The sequence below is a fragment of the Chrysemys picta genome, chromosome 1 (genome assembly GCF_011386835.1).
Source record: "Chrysemys picta bellii isolate R12L10 chromosome 1, ASM1138683v2, whole genome shotgun sequence".
NCBI classification, from domain to species: Eukaryota; Metazoa; Chordata; order Testudines; family Emydidae; genus Chrysemys; species Chrysemys picta.
In genome coordinates this window covers 355,687,282-355,705,716 of record NC_088791.1, presented here as the reverse complement: position 1 = coordinate 355,705,716, position 18,435 = coordinate 355,687,282, and the positions used below count along the sequence as shown (strand labels likewise).

Below are 18,435 nucleotides of genomic sequence, written 5' to 3'. Positions count from 1 at the left end.
GCTGAAAACTACCACCAACTCAGTATTAACCTGTCTGGAGTGATTGCTGACCAGGTGGCAGCTGTGTAGACAGGACTGGAGGCTGCTTGAAAGATGTGGGTGGCTGTACAGCAGCAGTTGCTGCCCCATTCACTTCTGCAGCCTTTATGGGGATGTCATGGCAGCAGGCTTGCTAGAAATCTGCAGATCTATAGAACAATGGGTACCCCAGCTCCCGTGGACGGATGCAAAATGTGGTGGCTGAGGAAGGCGTTGGTACTCAAGGCTGACATTTTCAGTGTTCTTTCTCTCCAGCAGCGACTCCATATCAAGGGGCATCATAAGATCTGGAGGTTATTTGAAGCTGAGCCCTGCAACCGGCCCTATCAGTTGTATCAGTTTTGGCAGCTTTCTTTCTGGGGACACATTGCTAGAGTGAAAGACCACTACATGGAATGACACTACCTGGCCAGTTATCACCGCATGAATATATAACCAGACCTCCTTAAGCACCTTCCCAGAGATACATCCAGATAGTGCTCGGTTTGCAAGGAGGCTACCTTCTTTTGTGAATTTTCGTGAAGATGATGGTGACTGATGGGAAGATTCTGTTTCACAAGGTCTGTTGATCCAGAAATGTGTGTGAGGCTAAGGTCTGACCAACAGAAAGTTCAGGGAACTCTTGCTGAACAAGGAAGATGAGAGGAACATTTTAAAAAGGTCACTTATTGCACCTGTGATGGGTAACAGGGAAAACACTGTTTAATTTTCCTTTTCTCTATACTTTGGCTTTTCTTCTGTGGTATAGAACCAAATGTAGTCTTTTTTTCAGGACATGGATTATGTAAAACTACAAAATTAGATCTCACAGAGCTCTTATTATATGGATATATTGCTGTGATATGCTGTACCCCAAAGTAACACTTTGGCACCCTCATGTTCACCTGTATTATAAATTGCAGCAAATCTTGTCCAAAATGTGTCATGTGAAGTGTCAGTGGAAAAGTTATGGTTTGTTGAATATGATAATCCCATCAGTATGTATGTACCATTTTTGTATCTGAAGTTATATATGTTGACTCTGGGTCTGTATTTGAAATATGTTTGCGCCTTTGGTAACTCCCACAAGGTACTTCACGTCCACTATATCCAGCACATTGTGGCTGAACCATGCATTGTAATCATAGAATGAATCATAGAATCATAGACTATTAGGGTTGGAAGAGACCTCAGGAGGTCATCTAGTCTAACCCTCTGCTCAAAGCAGGATCAACCCCAACTAAATCTTCCCAGCCAGGGCTTTGCCAAGCCGGGCCTTAAAAACCTCTCTGGATGGAGATTCCACCACCTCCCTAGGTAACCCATTCCAGTGCTTCACCATCCTCCTAGGGAAATAGTGTTTCCTAATATCCAAACTAGACCTCCCCCACTGCAACTTGAGATCATTGCTTCTTGTTCTGTCATCTGCCACCACCGAGAATAGCCTAACTCCATCCTCTTTGGAACCACCATTCACTTAGTCGAAGGCTGCTATCAAATCCCCCCTCACTCTTCTCTTCTGCAGACGAAATAACCCCACTTCCTTCAGCTTCTCCTCGTAAGTCATGTGCCCCAGCCCCCTAATCATTTTCGTTGCCTTCCCCTGGACTCTCTTCATTTTGTTCACATACTTCCTGTAGTGGGGGGCCCAAAAATGGATGGAATACTCCAGATGTGGCCTCAGCAGTGCCGAATAGAGGGGAATAATCACTTCCCTCAATCTGTGGCAATGCTCCTACTAATACAGCCCAATATGCCAGGGGCCTTCTTGGCAACAAGGGCACACTGCTGACTCATATCCAGCTTGTCACCCACTGTAATCCCCACTCGGTCCCCAGCCTGTAGCAGTGCATGGGATTCTTCCTTCCTAAGTGCAAGACTCTTCACTTGTCCTCGTTGAACCTCATACTTGCCTTTTTCCAATCACCCAGGACCTCCCCCCATCACCATGGGTTTTTAAGATAATAGCCAATGGCTCTGTAATCACATCAGCCAAGTCCCTCAGTACCCTTTTATGCATTATATCTGGACCCACGGACTTGTGCATGAGCAGCTTTTAAAAATAGTCCTTAACCTGTTCTTTCACCACTGAGGGCCCAGTGCAGCAGTCTGGGAGCTGATATTTTCTGTGAAGACTGAGGCAAAAAAAGCATTGAGTACTTCAGCTTTTTCCACATCATCTGTCACTATGTTGCCTCCCCATTCAGTAAGGGGCCCACACTTTCCCTGACTTTCTTCTTGTTGCTAACACATCTGTAGAAACCCTTCTTGTTACCCATTAAGAAACAGAATAAGCATCTGAAGAAGCTTGTCCCAGGCTTAAGGGATTTCTACCCTGTGTATGAAAGATTGGTGAACTATTTGTACCATCAGGGTGAGACACACCTGGATTCAAATCCAGTCTAATTTATCAAACTTAGATTGTAATTTTGTTTATTTCTTAGGTAGCCAACTTTGATCTGTTCTCTATTATTTATGATCACTTAAAATCCATCTTTCCATAGTTAATAAAAGTGTTTTTGTTTTTTCCCTATAAGAGAGTGTTGTTTGAAATGCAAAAAGGAAATTGGTTCAGGAACAGCGGCTGATGCATTGTGCTCTCCACATTGAGGGAGAGGGGAACTGGGCAATAAACTTACAGCGGTCTGGCTTCTGGCCTGAGCAAGACTATACACCTCTGGGATCCTCAGCTGGGAGCTTCGGGGAATTGGCTTCAGACTTTCAGTTGTTGGTTTATGAGTGGCTAGTGAAAGCACTCTTGTAACTGCAGTTGGGTGTGTCCCTCTCTGTGTATGGCTGTGTAAGTGAAAGACCTGCAGAGGATTACAGCTTGTCACAGGCTCACATGTGAGAGGGGGCTCAGATTGGCATTCCAGAGGGCTTAGCGGTACCCCAGTTCCAGGTTCCACCCCAGGGAAGTCCATCAAACACACCCAATGAACAGGCCCTGCTAGATCATGAGTGTATTTCTTTGTTGTCATGCACTCAGTTACTGATGGGAAGTCAGTGGTTATAGCAGGGATGGCAGGACTCCTGTGTTCTCTCTGTCATTTTCTCTGTGACCTCGGCCAAGTCACATTTCTCTTTGCCTCAATTTACCTACCTATATAATAGGGATCTGTTCATAATAACTTTTCTTTGCTAGGTGTTTTCATTATCCTTCAATGAAAGGTGCTGCCTTCGAGAGATGCTGCACCATATGATGATAGTTACTGATGAGAACTACTCATCTCTGATACTGTAGTGATTGCCCTGTGTGTCTGCAGAATGTGTTCTTATCCCCCTCGTATTTCTCCAGATCTATCTGTCTACTATCTACACATCCCTGCTGGGTATTTATGGGGTGTCAGACCCTATGGAGAGCTAGGTGTTGTGCCTAGCTTTCATAATAATCAACTATAATTTTTAAATATACAAAAATGCAAAGAGAAGCCAATTCCTCTCTGATTCAGCACAGAGCCCAGAGTTCTCATCTCCCTTTGGGAAGGTCCCTTAATTACTGTTTACTCCTAAAGCTGGATAAAAAAACACAGAGGGGCAGACAGGCTTGTCTCCAGTCTCTTTACATTCAGATGTCACTTCCACTCTAGAGGCTGAGCGAAACTCACTGGGATTTCACAGATCTTTATTATAAATGGTGCACACCCCTGTGTCAGCTCTCGGCATGGGATGTTGTTGCAGATGCTGGGGTGAGAGAGGAGTGGGACACGGCTACCTCAGGGGGATTCCCAGGGAAAACACTTCCATCTCAGAATTCACTGGTACCCATCTCTTGCTGAAGAGCTCACCTGCTCGACAAACCCAGTGTAATATGTGAATGATAGGATAGAAAATAGGTCTATGATCTTTGCCACACACAGCCATTAAACATCGCAGGGCCCTTGTGATAGGTGATGAGTTTACTCTGGTAACATGGGCCAACATGTCACTCCATTCTGTGCACCCCTGCCCGCCCCAGCTGATGGCTTTGAGCTACAAGGTGGCTGCATTTCAGTACCAGAGTGGATCCTCAGGATAAAAGGTGTTAGTCAATGTACAATACAATACTAAATTCTGAGGCTGTGGCCCATTGTTTGCTCAGGCCCCACTGAGGCAAAACTCCCCTTGCAGTAAGAACTGAATAAAGACCTCAGGAGCCAGTTGTGTGTTAATGCAGAGACACTGTCACCTCCTGCTCTTGCAGTTCAGGGCTTTGGCTGTTAACAGGGTGAAGGTGGTTACCTGACTTTTATCTGCTGGAAACATGGAGGTGTTAGGGCTCCTCACTTGAACAATTATAAGAATTTCTCAACACGGGCAAGACATGTTTTCTCCCAGATACATTCGAAAAGTCGGCTGAACTGTATTGCCTGAAACTTTCAAAAAATAATTCAGCTGGAAGCAGACACCCAGCATAGGAATTTTCAGTTGAAACTGGAGCCTGATTTGGGGTGTGTTAGTTGTGTTGATTTAATTTACCCAGTTAATTTAATTCAATTTAATTAACCTTTTAATTAAATAATAGTTTTAATAATTATTATTGTGGATATTAATTAGTATGGGTTTTGGCTCGCCAATTTGTTTGATCAGAAGATAAAGTTCGTCCTGAATCAGGCTTCACGGCGTTTATAAACGGACCTTCGGGGATATGAGAGGCTTACACTGAGACAGATCTAGTCATAGAGACCTTTTATTAAATCAATGAAATAGTAAGCAAATGGTAAAACAGTTAGAATTACCGAGTTACAGTTGTATTACTGTTATTCAAGAGATACAAATGAGAATACAATTTGGTTAATACTCACACTTTGTTTTAATAGACCTGGTGTTGGAAGATAAATGACAACGCCTTGGGCGGTTCCATTTTCAGACCTCTGCAGCGGAAGCTAAATGCAGAGCTGTTTATTCTCTAACTTAACCTATTAAGCTTGAACTGAAATAAATGCAAGCTTAGCCTCGGTACCTTAAACATACAGTTTGAAAAGAAATAAAGTACGGCCTATGAATAGTTAATAGCCGTCGTAGATGGGTAGCATCGATACGTAGTTGAAGGTGGAGGCAATGAAGAGTAGACAGGAGTAGGTAGGTGGGTAGATTGCCTGCCTAATGGTGAGTTGCCTCACCTTTTTATAGGGCATTGATTGGAAATCCTTCCTCTTATGCCCAAATTTCATCCTCCCCCCCCCAGAAATGTTAGGGTACACTTACCCCATAGGCTAATATGTATGTGCGTATGGATGACAGGTAAGTACGCATTTCTGGCGTACTTGTTACATTTGTCATACCACTTTGAAAAATCCCTTTTTCGCCACCCTCTATTGTTGTTGGTTCAGGTAAAGCACTCTGCTCCAATAATGTCTGTGGCAAGAAGTTCCACAGTCCAAATATGGATTATGTAAACAATTTTCTTTTATCGGGATTGTATGTTCAGGCTTTCAATGTAACTGCATATTCCATTGTTCATCTCTTATGAGACGCAGTAAATACAAATGCTTGTTCTATTTTCTTTATCGATATATTCATAGGGTTTCAGGCTAGAAAAGACCATTATATCATCCAGTCCGAATTCTTGGATAAAGCAGGCCATTAAATTTCATACAGTTACCCCTGTATTGAGCTCCATAATTTGTGTTTGACTAAAGCCTGGTGTAGTAAGTGAAGGCAACATAGTAAAGGCCTAATGAAGGCCCAGTATGAGGCCTGAACCAAACTAAAGTAATGGTCAAGGCTTTGCTAGCATAGAAAGCAAAGTTAAGCTGTGAGCAAAAGGCAGGCCCTGCTCACAGAAGTTGGCAAGGAAAGGGCTGATGTTGCAGAAATATATATTCATTTAGCATAGTTATAGTATAAACATGGTACCAAGACATACCATACTGGAACATTCCACAGATAACAGGGAACAGACCAACCCATCCCAATGACAAGGGCAAAAGGGTGAAATGATGGATAGAATTGTTTTGATCGAACCAACAGGTACAAGGTGAGAGGCGGCACCTTATTACGTAGAGGGGTTGCACCTTGCTACGTAGAAGGGTTGCACCTCAATACGTCAGGAGTGATATGTAACTTGTTTGTACCTGTGTATAAGAATGTGTCCCTGGGTGGTGTCTTTGTCCGGCCACGGGGGCAGTGGAAAGTCCCGCCACTGAGCCGGGTCCTTGCCAAGAGGCACTTTTCTCGTAGTATGCCCTGATTGAGGCTCAGAAACCTACAGGGAACTGCAATTGTGTCCGAGATCGCAATAAACCTGGCCGAGGTGCCTTTGTATCTTAGTAGACTCTGTGGTTATTGGGGATTCTCGTCGGGTCTGCTGTGTCAGCTATCTGCGCAGAGCTGGGGCAGCACACAGAGGGAACATAAGCACGCAGCCGAGTGATATCAACAGGAGAAAGCAGAAGCACCACACCGGTAGCCTCTCACAACACCTGGTGTACACAATGATATTATATCATACAATCATAGACCCACAGGATGAGAATGGACTGCAAGGGTCAGTTAGCCTAATGTCCTGTCAAGATGCAGAATTTGTTGCATCTAAACCATTCCAGACAGATGACTGTCCAGCCTCGTTTGGAAAACCCACATTGAACACTGGTATAGACAGCATGAGGTCAATGGAAGAATTCTTCCATCAACCTAGCCACCACCTCTCGGGCAGGTGGATTACCAATACTGACGGGAGAACCCCGGCCATCGGTGTAAAGAGTGTCTACACTGAAGTCCTAGAGCAGCACTTTAAGGGTAGACAAGACCTTAAACAGATCTTCCATTAAAGATTCCAGTCTGGATCTGGAGACATGGGGAGTTGGACAATCCACCACTTCTCTTCGCAGTTTGTCCGAATAGTTAATCACTCTCAGTGCTAAAAAATTGACCTTTATTTCCAACTGGAATTTGTCTGGCATCAGCTTCCAGCCACTGGGCCTTGTTCTGCCCTTCTAAGGTAGATTGCAGAGCCTATTATTAGCCACGGTTTTCTCCCCATGAAAGTCCCCACTTAACTGTCTTTTTTATAAAATAAATAGATGAAGGTCTTTGCGTCTCTCTCCCTCTGTCAGGCATTTTCTCCAGTCTCCAATCATTTTTCTGGCTCTTTTCTATAACCTTTCCAATTTTTCAACATCATTTTTGAAATGTGGACCCCAGATCTGGACGCGGTCGGTTTCATCAGTTCCATGTGCAGAGGTAAAATCCTTCCCAGGCTCCAACTCACCATTCCCCATTTATGTGTCCAAGGATCACATCAGCCCTTTTGGCCACAGCATTGCATTGGAGACTCATGACTTGGTTGTCTATTGAAACCCTTAAGTCCTTTTCAGGGTCCCTGCCTTCCATAATACTGTGCCTTAGTCTGTTTCACTCTATTAAAACATTTTGTTTGCATGGGCCCAGCTCACCAAATGCTCCAGACCAATCTGTATGCCTGCCTTGGGGTCCTCATTGTAACCACTCTGCCAATTTTTGGGCCATCCATAAAATGTATCTGCCATGATTTCCTATTTGATTCCAGAGGCTTGATGAAAATATTGAATAGCATCGGGCCTAGAACTGATCCCTGAAGAACCCCCCTATACACAGCTCCACTCACTGACAATGGCCCATTGACAAATCCTTTCTGAGATCTGTCAGTCAGTCAGTTTTTAGTCTACTTAGCATATGCACTACTGATATTGTAAACTGCACATTTTTAACTGAATGTTCTTCCCTACTACATCAAATGCTTCAGTGAAATCAAAGTCTATTTTCCATAAACCATGTTGTTGACTGGCATTAATTATATTCTAATCTTTCTTGGAACTAATCCCTTAGCTGCTTTACCATTGTTTGCAAACATGGTCAAATTTGTTTTTTTAAACTTTCCCTTTATTTTTAATACTTTACATTCAACACAGAACTGTCCTCTTTTTTTTATTTTTTTAATTTTGTTTTGGTCTTTGCTGCTGCCTGATTGCACACTACTAGTTCTGAATGAAATGTGTGGTGTATCAGCCAGTTCTATTGGTCACTTTGCATGTTCATAACTCTAAGGTTCTACTGTAGATAGTGTTTAACACCCTTCTTGACTGCTAGTGGACTGGAAAGTATTTCTTCACCTCAGGTGATAGGAGTACCCCATGCTGCTTCTTTCCAAATGCAGAACAAAACAATTTCTTGAACACATCTACCTTTTCTGCAACATTAGGAAGTTTCCTTTCTTCCTCTCATCGCCCTATACCTTTTTAAGGATTTATTTTGTTCTTAATATACTTAATAACCTCTTTAATGTGATCCTAAGCCTTGCCAAGCATGGATTTTTCCCTGATGTCTTTAACATCCCTTATGAATTTTCATAACTTCCAATCTGTATTGCTTGCCATCTATTTTCCCTTTTTTCCTATGTATTATATGTTGCCCTCCTTCCTTAATTGCTGCCTTCACTTTGCCACTGAACCAGGTTTTTAGCCAAAGTTGTTGATTTTCTTGATTGTGGAATTGTGGCTTTTTGACCATCTCATAATCTCTTCTTAAAAAACTCCCAAGTTTCATTCGCTTGCTTGTGTCTAAATTTTTCCTCCTGATAAATTTTCCTGATAATTTGCCTCAGTTTTGGGGAATTAGCCCTTTTGATGCATTAGGAGTCTATAGATTTTGCTGATTGGGAACTTTTCCTCTGATAATTGAATGCAATCAGTTCCATTCTTTATTTTTTTCTCCTCTGTTATATGCCCTCTTCTTTGTCTCTTCTCTAACTAAGCAGCCCCAGACGTTTCAGTCTGTCAGTTTATGGCAGCTGCCCCCATTCTCATAGCCTGTCTCAGAAACTCCCTTTGCATCTGATTTATAGACACTGGTTAAACCCAACTGACCATGTATCCAGAACAGGTTATTCTCCATACCATTGCTTAGGCATCCAAACATCATCTTTGTTTTGGCCACTGCTGAGATGAGTTCTAATTGGGATGTTTTCCCCTGGCACATGTTTCAGCAAAGATTTAGATTTTTTCCACTCTCAGATTTTCAGCAACTGTGTGAATGGGGAACTCCCTACAACATGGATATTCTAGCCTGGGTTTCATTGCATTAAGGAACAATGATGGATAACAAGTACCTACACTCATGTTCCCTGCTGGTACCTATTAAGATTTTCCACACCACGATGTGTAGAAATTATTGAAGCATGGAACACAATAAAATATGGAATTGGCTTTAGTACTGTCAATTGTTCATAATTCATGTCTCTGAATAATGAAAATGTCATTTTTCAGTGTGTGAAGAGCGACCAATCTGCTTTATCCATGAAAGCAGACGCCAGTAGTGCATGTAGAGTCTCATATTAACATTGTCTCTCCATCCAGGCATTTGTACTGAGACCATCCCTGGGCACATACAGGAAGTCAGGGGAATGTACGGTACATACAGGAGACACCGTTCTGTCTCAGATTTGGACAGCATCTCCCCTACTCCATGTCAGATTCCAACACAACCAAATTCACCAACCCCTCCACCTTCATCCTGCTGGGCATTCCTGGCCTGGAGGTGGCCCATGTCTGGATCTTCATCCCCTTCTCCACCATGTATGCCATAGCTGTCTTAGGGAACTTCACCATCCTGTTCATTGTCAGGAGGGAGCCAAGCCTCCACGGGTTTGTCTCTAAAGACTATGTACTATTTCCTCTGCATGCTGGCCATCCCTGACCTGGTCCTGTTTATGTCCATCCTTCCCAAAATGCTGAGCATCTTCTGTGTGTGGTGGCCAAGATGGGCCTGGCTGTGGTGCTGCATGGCAGTGTGATTATATGGCCCTATCCCTTCCTGGCGAGGCAGTGGCCCTATTGTTGAACCAACATTATCCCCCACTCGTACTGTGAGCATTCTGTTCGATCAGTCTGGATATGTCTTTTATTGCTGTGTCCTATATCCAGATCTGCAGGGCCATCTTCACCCTCCCCACAAAGGACGAACAGCTCAAGATTTTGGGACCTACAGTTCCAACCTCTCTGTGATTTGATCCTCTTACATCCCAGCTCTCTTCAGCTTCCCCATGCACAGGTTTCGCAACAATGTGGTCCTGCATTTTCAAATTCTCATTGCCAATGTCTACCCTCTGAACCCCATACTGAACCCTATCATCTATGAGGTGAGGACCGAACAAATCCGGGACAGGCTGCCCCGGCTCTTTACTCACAAAGGGACCTAAAGTTTTCTCCTGGTGCTTTGGATCTCAGAGTGAGCTCTGTGACAATCTGGCTGGTGACAGGGTGCTGGGCCCTCTTCCCTGAATCACTTACAGGATAATCAGAAAGACTTGAAACTCTTTCCTGACCTCACTGGGCTGTGTCAGCATGACAAGGTGGGGAAACGTGAGTCCAGCAGCTACTTAGACTTTTGAAAACTCTAGTTTTTTGGCAGAAGGTCTGTATCTAATTCCTACACAAAAGAAAAAAAATATTAATTAAAGATGCGACCCCCTCCGCTCTGATAGTAACATGTCCTGAAATCCAGTGACAAGTCACTTTAAGGACACGGGTTAGATATACAATTTTAATGTATATTCTTACTTTGTTACTAACTCGTTGGAGATAGGGACTCTGACAGGACTCCTGGGTTCTATGTCAGCTCTGGAAGGGGAGTGGGTTCCAGTGGGGGGCAGATAAGTCTTGGGACTACATAAGAACATCGGAATGCCCATATTGGGTAAGACCAATGGTTCATCTAGCCCAGTATCCTCTTCGTTGAGAGTGGCCAGTGCCATGTGCCTCAGAGGGAATGAACAGAGCATGGAAATCATCAAGTGATTCATGTCACCCACACCCAGATTCTGGCAAACAAATGCTAGGTACACCATCCCTGCCCACCATGGCTAACAGCAATTGATTGATCTATCAATAGAATGTAGGTGTTCCATACCTTTAGTCATTTCTGTTGCCTTTCTCTGTACCTTTTCCAATTCCAATCTTTTTTGAGATGGGGTGACATGATATGAACACAGTAATTAAGACGTGGATGTACCAGGGGTTTATATAGAGGCAATATGATATTTTCTGTCTTATTATCTATCCTTTCTTAATGATTCCAAACATTCTCTTAGATTTTTTGTTTGCCATTGCACATTGATGAGATATTTTAACCCTATTTACGCACGTACGATTGTGTGAACTGTCTGTATCCTTAGGTCTTTCGTTTTCTCCTGTACTCTTCGCACAATAGGTTTGTCTCTAAAGACTATCAGAGCAAACAATATATCAGCTGGACAGAAGAAGGGAGTATCTGCGTACTAGGTTAAACCGGTTTCTTCCAGCTTCTCTGCTGAGAAGTGGGCATGGAAGTAATGGAACCTCCGCAGAGGAGGGATTAGAGAGAGGAAGTGTTGTTCAGCCCTTCAAAACCATATAGACTGGATGAATCAGGAAAAGCTGGGGCAGGAGAGAGGCACAAGGTGGCAGAGGGGACTCTTGGGTTGCTGGGCTATGACTGCAGCTGAGAGACAGATTCCAGATGCAGGAGAAGACATGAGTTGCAGGAGGGAAAAAGTATGCTCCAGTGATGAATGGACAAAGTAATGGCTATTGGAAAACATAATCCCAATTGTACATATAAAATGATGGCGTCTAAATTAGCTGTTACCACTCATGAAAGAGATCTTGGCGTCATTATGGATAGTTCTCTGAAAACATCCACTCAATGTGCAGCAGGGAATCAGTTAGAAAGGGAAAGATAATAAGACTGAAAATATCATATTGCCTCTATCTAAATCCATGGTACGCCCACATCTAAAATACTACATGTGGAACTGGTGTTCCCATATCAAAAAGATATATTGGAATTGAAAAAGTCATGGAAAAGGGCAACAAGAATGATTATGGGTATGGAACAGCTTCCATATGAGGAGAGATTAATAGAAATGAGTCTTTTCAACTTGGGAAAGAGACGACTAAGGGGGGATATGAGAAAGGTTTATAAAATCATGAATGATGTGGAAAACGTAAATGAGGAAGTGTTATTTACTCCTTCTCGTAACACAAAGATTAGGGGTCACCAATGAAATTAATTGGCAGTGGTTTAAAACAATCAAAAGGAAGTATTTCTTCACACAACACACAGTCAACCTGTAAAGCTCTTTGCCAGAAGATGTTGTGAACGCCACGACTATTACTGTTTAAAAAAAAAAAAAACTAAATGAATTCACGGAGAATAGGTCCATCAATGACTACTAGCCGGGATGGGCAGGGATGATGTCCCTAGCCTCTGCTTGCTGGAAGCTGGGAAAGAGTGATGGAAAATGGATCATTTGATAAGTAACTGTTCTGTTCATTCCTCTGAAGGATCTGAAATTAGCCACTGTTGGAAGACAGGATACTGGACTAGATGGACCTTTGGTCTAACCCAACATGACCGTTCTTAAGTTCACTGAGGAAAGAAATGGCGTACAGATGTTGTGTTGTGTTTACCTGGATCTGGGTATCTCTTCTGTTGTCTAAAGTAGAGGAATTGTTTTAGCAAGCTGTGAATGGGGTTCCAGGGGAGCCCACTTTGAGATTGCTCAATTAGGGCAAACTGCAAAGAAAGGGGCTGGCAATCCCCAAAGCAGCTTCCACACAGACAACCAAGTCAAGAATAAACAGAGAGTCCTGTGGCACCTTTAAGACTAACAGATGTATTAGAGCATAAGCTTTCGTAGATGAATGCCCACTTCGTCGGATTACATGCATCCGACGAAGTGGGCATTCACCCATGAAAGCTTATGCTCCAATACATCTGTTAGTCTTAAAGGTGCCACAGGATTCTCTGTTGCTTTTTACAGATCCAGACTAACACAGCTACCCCTCTGATACAAGTCAAGAATGATGATTATTATTGAAAATCTTGTTCATCATATAATAAAGTTCTACTAATAAGAAAGGATTGTACACATCACCTCCCAGGTGAATGAATATTTCAGATATTACCCAAATACTCACTTAGAGCCAATTCTTATTAACTAAACAAATATTTATTAAAAAAGAGAGTATTGGTTAAAAATAATTATACACAGAGACATGATTAGAGTTTTTAAGTCAATTTCTAAGTAGAGATGACTGCCTTTAGAGTTCTACAGAGTTCTTTCAGAATTAGTCAAAAAATTTAAGTCCAATGTAGAAATATTCATTATCAGGTTTGTCCAGGGTATAACAGGAGACCAGAATCTTGTGACTCAAGCTTCCCGTGATGATGCTTAAGCAGATATGAGATAAAAAGGATCAGGTTCCAAGAGCCCTTTTTACAGATCTTGGCCAGCACAACAGTCCTTGGGTGAACAATAGGCTTTTGAAGTAAACTTCTATTTCCTAAATATCACTGGTACTTAACTACCTGGATTAACATACGGTTATTATCCATTAAGCAGTTAAAGAGAGTTCACCAGAAACTCTAAAGAGACATATAGAACATGATATTATTGCACCCAAGTTCCATCTAATAATATTTCCTTTTCATCTCTGAATTAACCGAGTACAACTCTAGATAGGAATCCATTGGTTACACTTTTAACCTCTAACAAGCTGCAGGTAAACATAGATTACTAGAGTCAGTAACTTCTTCCAGTTCTTTAATAATACAAGTCTATATTTCAAGTGGTGAATCTGGGTCAATAGCCTGCAAGTTGCTTAACTCTTTCTAGCCATGTGTCACACAACCCCTTTTGCAAGGCCTGGGGCTGTTTGGTTTAGCAATCATGTGACCCAAAAAGGAGAAACTGGAAACAGAGTGTGCCCAAGGGGAAGTTCCGGCAATGGTCTGCTGAAGCAATTGGAGAGTCTGGTGACAAAAATGACTAGGGCTTCCCTCCCGCCATCCAGTCCCCCTGCTCCACATAAATCACATGATGATTGCCATGTTCAGTTAATTGTCTCTGAAGCACCTGACACTGGGCACTGTCAGAAGACAGGCTACTGGGCTACATGGACCATTGGTTTTACCCAGTATGGCCATTCGGATCTTCTTATTTAGACCCCAGATGTATCTGCCTCCTGCTATAACACACTATAGCCCATCCCCCTCCCAGAGCTGAGATAGATCCCAGGAGTCCTGATGGGGTCTCTCTCTCCACAGAGTTGGTAACCAAGTAACAATAAACATTAAAATGTTAACATTAACCAGTGTCCTTTAAGTGACTTGCCATAAGATGTGAGAACATACTGGTTTTAGAGATGACTGGGTTGCAGCTGACAAGGGGAGGGGAAGACGGGGGAAGTGACAGGGGCAGGGCATGCAAAGAAGACACAAAGCAGAGTCAAGGGTTAACAGAAGAGATGGGGCAAGATTGCAATTTCAGGGATCCAGCTACAAGCAATTAGAAAAGTGGCAACCCAGTGTAGTGTACATAGACTGATTCCCCGATTCATCACCTTGACACAGCACAGTAAGGACAGGAAAGGGTTTAATGTCCCTCTGTCTGTCCAGTAATTGATTCAGGGAAGAGGCCCCATCACAATGGACCAGCCAGCTCTGCACAGAGCTCAATCTGAGAGCCAGAGCACAAGGAGAAAATGTTTAAGTCTCTTTATGAGTAAAGAGCTGGAGCAGCCTGTCCCGGATCTGTTTGGTCCTCACCCCATAAATGATGGGGTGTAGCACGGGGGGCACCAGCAGGTACACACTGGCAAAGAGAACGAGGAAATGCTGTGGCACATTTTGGCCAAACCTCTGTGTGAAAGAGGAGAAGAAATCTGGGATGTACAAAGCAAAAATGGCACAAAGATGAGAGATGCAGGTCCTGAAAGTTTTGAGACGGGCATCCTTTGTGGGGAGGCGGAAGATGGCCCGGAGGATCTGAGTATAGGACACGGCGATAAAAAATACATCCATTCCGATCACAGAGAAAAGGTGAAACAGGCCATAGTAACTACTGATGCGGATATCTCCGCAGGCTATCTTCAGCACAGCTATATGTCGACAATAGGAGTGGGGGATGATGTTGGATCTGCAATATGGCCACTGCCTCGCCAATAAGGGATAGGGTAATGTGAGTATGCCACTGCGCAGCACAACAGCCAGGCCTATCTTGGCCACAACAGACGTTGTCAGGATGGTGGAATGTCTCAGAGGATTGCAGATGGCCACATAGCGATCAAAAGCCATGGCCAAGAGGATTCCAGACTCCATCGCTGAGAAGCAGTGAATTAAGTACATCTGAGTGAGGCAGGCACTGAAGCTGATCTCCCTGGAATTGAACCAGAAGATGCTCAGCATTTTGGGCAGGGTGGTTGTGGATGTGACCAGGTCAGTGATGGCCAGCATGCAGAGGAAATAGAAAATGGGCTCGTGGAGGCTCGGCTCTGTCATTACGATGAAGAGGATGGTGAAGTTTCCCAACAAGGCTATGGCATACATAGTACAGAAGGGGATGGAGATCCAGATATGGGCTGTCTCTAGGCCAGGAATACCAAGTAAAATGAAGGTGGAGGGGTTAGTGAAGTTGGTTGTGTTGTAATCTGACATGGATTAGGCGAGAAGGTGTGCAATTCTGAGACATAAGGGTGTCTCCTGCATGTACCGTAGGTTCCCCTGGCTTTCTGTGTGTTCCCAGGGTCTCGGGTGATGGTCGCAGTAGAAATGCCTGAATAGAGACACAACGTTAATATGAGACACTGCATGCACTAGTGGAGGCTGTTCTCGTGGGAGAAGCAGATTGATCGTTCTTTACACACTGAAAAATTACATTTTTATTATTCTGAGAAAATAACAATTCCATATTTTGTGTTGCTCCCTGCGTTAATAATTCCTACAGTTTGTGGTGGGGAACCTTAAGAGGCACTAGCAGAAAATACAACTGTGGATATTGGTTAGACATCATTGTTCCTTAATGAAATGAAAGCCAGGACAGGGAGTCCATACTGTAGGGAGATCCCCGTTTTTCCAGTTGCTCAAAATCTGACAGTGGAAAAAACCAAACTTTTGGGAAGACATTTGCTGGGAGAAACACCCCAACTAGAACATACCTCAGGGAAAAGACCTGGACACCATTGATAGCAGCTCAAGAGAAACACCTGCTCATTCACAGCAGTGGACAAAACAAAAGCAATGTTCAGATCCTTAATATATGGGATGGAGAATAACATGTTCGGGATATGAATTTACTTTTGGTCACGCAGTCAGATAGCATATATAAAAGGGATTTCCAAGACACGCTCGGAGAATGGGGGATGCCATATGCAAATAGAAAAGTTTGGGATTCTTTAGTTTACGTAAGAGACAAAGAAGGGAGCATATGATTTAGGAGAGGAAAATAAATAATGAAACTGATTTACATTCAAATGGCCAGTTCCCAACCAGTACTATTTATACACACTTAGTGCTCCAAGAGGACTAATTCCACAACACTGAGTAAAATTGTCAGCAAAACTGATTGGGAGGAAAAAATTAGACAGAAAAATATAAATGAAAAATAATAGTTCTTTGATAACAGTTTATTAGATAGCAGAAGAATCATGATTCCACAGTCAAAAAAGTGAACAACTTTGGGTAAAAACCCAGTTCAGTGGTAAAATGAAGGCAGCAATAACATGTAATGAAGAGGAAAAAGGGAAAATAGATATCCAAGAATAGAAATCGGAAGTTATGAAAATTCATAATGGATGTTAAGACATCAGGGAACATCAGGGCTATGGATCACAAAAAGGACGTTATTAAGTATATTAACGACAAGAGAAATCCTACAAAGTTTTATGTCAATTTCTGTGTTGAAAAAAATGTTAAAAAATAAAGGGAAAGGGTTTTTTTTTTATATGAAAAATGGACAAAGTTAAGAAACAATGGGAAAAACTGGTATGCCAGTCACCAACAGGGTTTATGCAAAACAGGTCTTGTCAAATAAACCTGATTTCATCCTTTTATGAGAATACAGATTGGTTGTTCAAGTGTACACATTTGATAGATAAATGTGAAAAACGCAGATGCAACAAACCTTGATTTCTCAGAGGCATTTGATTCAGTAGAGGAAAACATTGAGTTAAAAAAATTAACACCGTATAGTATCAGTAGAGAAGTTGTAAAATGGATTGAAAAGTGGCTAACTGATGGATCTCAGAAAGCTGTTGTCAATAGGCCTTCATCAGTAACTGTGGCTATTTGTAGTGGGGTTCTGTTGGGATCAGTTCTAGATCCGATGCTATTCAATATTTTAATCAATGATCTGGAAGGAAATAGAAAATCACTGCAGATAAATATTTGCAATGACCAAATATTGTCAGAGTGGATACAAAAGGCGGACAGGGCAGGCATACCGAGTGATATGGAGCATTTTGAAAGTGGGGCCCACGCAAAAAAAAAATGTTTTAATACAGTTAAATTCAAAATGTTGCTCTAGGAATAAGTAATGCAGGCCCGGCCCACAGACTACAGCACTTTACGTGGAATGCAAGGACCCTGAAAAGGATTTAGGGGTCATTGTGGACTACCATCTCATTGTGAGCTCCCAGTACGACGCTGTAGCATAAAGGGATGATGTGATCCTCGGATAAATAATCAGGGGAATGGTGAGTTGCAGCAGGAGAAGGATTTTACCTCTGCACATGGGATTGGTGAAACAAACTGCATCCAGATCTTGGGTCCACATTTGGAAAAAGATGTTGAAAACTTGGGCAGAAAAGAGACACAAAAATGATTGGGGGATAGAGAAAAAGCCAGACTGTTAGACTTGAAGGTGTATATCTCTCTAACTTATCAAAAAGATGATCAGGCATTTATATTTAATGTGTCTCATAACATGAACAAGGGAACATTTAGTTAAATTGAAAGTGTGAACATATAACCTTGAGAAAAGGTAATTGCTAACATAATTATTATTTGGCGTGTAGAACTCCTTGCTACCAACATTATCGGAGCAAAAAGCATAGAAGAATGGGATTCACAAATGGATTAGCCAGTGTAGGTGGTGCTGGTGGCATCACCTGTAGTTAAGGCTGTCTGACACAATCCATTGGAAGACCTCATTTTCAGTTGCTTATAAGTTTGCCAAATTTTAGGTTTTTGGACTGAAATTTCCCAAGCTGGGTGTCTGGTTTGAGCAGAATTGTTTTCTGAAAGTTTCAGGCATAACAATTCAGCCGACTTCTTCAAATGAAGCTAGGAGAAAGTATGTGTAACACATGTTGAAAACTTCTCATTATTGTTCTATTGAGGAACCACAGCACCTCTAATCTTTCCAGCAGATAAAAGTCAGGTAACAGCCCCTGTTCCCCTGCCCCATTAACAGACAGAGCCCTAAAATGTCAGAAGAGGGGGTGACAGGGTCTGTGCATTAACACACAGTTCTCTCCTGATGTCTGTACTCCATTCTTGGTCCAAGGGGAGTTTGGCCTCACTGGGCCCTGAGCGAAATACAGGCCATGGTCTCAGAATTCGACCTTGTATTGCTAATCTAAAAACATCTTTCATCCTGAAGGATTCACCGTGCCACTGAAATGCACCACCTTGGGGTTG

At 42.6% G+C, this 18,435-nt stretch overlaps 1 pseudogene; it reads right to left on the bottom strand.

Moving 5' to 3' along the window:
- Window positions 1-14,505: 14,505 nt before the first annotated feature.
- Window positions 14,506-15,504, bottom strand: LOC122172831 (olfactory receptor 52E4-like; annotated as a pseudogene).
- Window positions 15,505-18,435: the final 2,931 nt, after the last annotated feature.